Source organism: Triticum aestivum, chromosome 2A (assembly GCF_018294505.1).
Source record: "Triticum aestivum cultivar Chinese Spring chromosome 2A, IWGSC CS RefSeq v2.1, whole genome shotgun sequence".
Lineage (NCBI taxonomy): Eukaryota > Viridiplantae > Streptophyta > Magnoliopsida > Poales > Poaceae > Triticum > Triticum aestivum.
Genome location: NC_057797.1, coordinates 552,440,645 through 552,443,063, shown reverse-complemented (window position 1 = coordinate 552,443,063; position 2,419 = coordinate 552,440,645).

The following is a 2,419-nucleotide window of genomic DNA, read 5'->3' as shown; positions in this document are numbered from 1 at the left end:
TTTAAGTTTTGTGTTGTGAAGTTTTCAAGTTTTGGGTAAAGATTTGATGGATTATGAAACAAGGAGTGGAAAGAGACTAAGATTGTGCATGCCCATGGAACCCCAAAGATAATCTAAGGACACCTAAAATCCAAAGCTTGGGGATGCCCCGGAAGGCATCCCCTCTTTCGTCTTCGTTCATCGGTAACTTTACTTGGAGCTATATTTTTATTCACCACATGATATGTGTTTTGCTTGGAGCGTCATTTTATTTTACTTTGTTTTGCTTGATGTTTGAATAAAATACCAAGATCTGAAATTATTTAATGTTAGAGAGTCTTCACATAGTTGCATAATTATTCGACTACTCATTGATCTTCACTTATATCTTTCGAAGTAGTATGTTGTTGCTCTAGTGCTTCACTATATCTTTTAGAGCACGGTGGTGGTTTTATTTTATAGAAATAGATGAACTCTCATGCATCACTTATATTATTTTGAGAGTCCTAAACAGCATGGTAATTTGCTTTGGTTATGAATTTAGTCCTAATATGATGGGCATCCAAGAGGGATATAATAAAAACTTTCATATAAAGTGTATTGAATACTAAGAGAAGTTTGATACTTGATGATTGTTTTGAGATATGGAGATAGTGATATCAAAGTTGTTCTAGTTGGGTAGTTGTGAATTTGAGAAATACTTGTGTTGAAGTTTGCAAGTCCCGTGGCATGCACGTATGGTAAACGTTGTGTAACAAATTTGAAACATGAGGTGCTATTTGATTGTCTTCCTTATGAGTGGCGGTCAGGGACGAGCGATGGTCTTTTCCTACCAATCTATCCCCCTAGGAGCATGCACGTAATGCTTGGTTTTTGATGACTTGTAGATTTTTGCAATAAGTATGTGAGTTCTTTATGACTAATGTTGAGTCCATGGATTATACGCACTCTCACCCTTCCATCATTGCTAGCCTCTTCGGTATCGTGCATTGCCCTTTCTCACATTGAGAGGTGGTGCAAACTTCGCCGGTGCATCCAAACCCCGTGATATGATACACTCTTTCACACATAAACCACCTTATATCTTCCTCAAAACAGCCACCATACCTACCTATTATGGCATTTCCATAGCCATTCCGAGATATATTGCCATGCAACTTTCCACCGTTCCGTTTATTATGACATGCATCATCATTGTCATATTGCTTTGCATGATCATGTAGTTGACATCGTATTTGTGGCAAAGCCACCGTTCATAATTTTTCATACATGTCACACTTGATTCATCGCAATCCCGGTACACCGCCAGAGGCATTCATATAGAGTCATATCTTGTTCTAGTATCGAGTTGTAATCATTGAGTTGTAAATAAATAGAAGTGTGATGATCATCATTAATAGAGCATTGTCCCAAAAAAGGAAGGCCAAAAAAAGAAAGGCCAAAAAAAAAGAAAGGCCAAATAAAAAATAGAAAAATAAAAGGGGCAATGCTACTATCCTTTTTTCCGCACTTGTGCTTCAAAGTAGCACCATGATATTCATGATAGAGAGTCTCTTGTTTTGTCACTTTCATATACTAGTGGGAATATTTCATTATAGAACCTGACTTGTATATTCCAACAATGGGCCTCCTCAAGTGCCCTAGGTCTTCGTGAGCAAGCAAGTTGGATGCACACCCACTTAGTTTCTTTTGTTGAGCTTTCATACATTTATAGCTCTAGTGCATCCGTTGCATGGCAATCCCTACTCCTTGCATTAACATCAATCGATGGGCATCTCCATAGCCCATTGATTAGCCTCGTTGATGTGAGACTTTCTCCTTTTTGACTTCTCCACATAACCCCATCATCATATTCTATTCCACCCATAGTGCTATATCCATGGCTCACGCTCATGTATTGCGTGAAAGTTGAAAAAAGTTTGAGATTACTAAAGTATGAAACAATTGCCTGGCTTGTCACTGGGTTTGTGCATGATGAGAGCATTCTTGTGTGACGAAAATGGAGCATGACCAAACTATATGATTTTGTAGGGATGAACTTTCTTTGGCCAAGTTATTTTGAGAGGACATAATTGCTTAGTTAGTATGCTTGAAGTATGATTATTTCTATGTCAATATGAACTTTTATCTTGAATCTTTCGGATCTGAATATTCATACCACAATGAAGAAGAATCACATTGAAATTATGCCAAGTAGCACTCCGGATCAAAAATTCTGTTTTTATCATTTACCTACTCGAGGACGAGCAGGAATTAAGCTTGGGGATGCTGATATGTCTCCAACGTATCTATAATTTTTGATTGCTCCATGCTATATTATCTTCTGTTTTGGACATTATTGGGCTTTATTATCCACTTTTATATTATTTTTGGGACTAACCTATTGACCCAGAGCCCAGTGCCAGTTCCTGTTTTTTCCCTTGTTTCAGTGTTTCAAAGA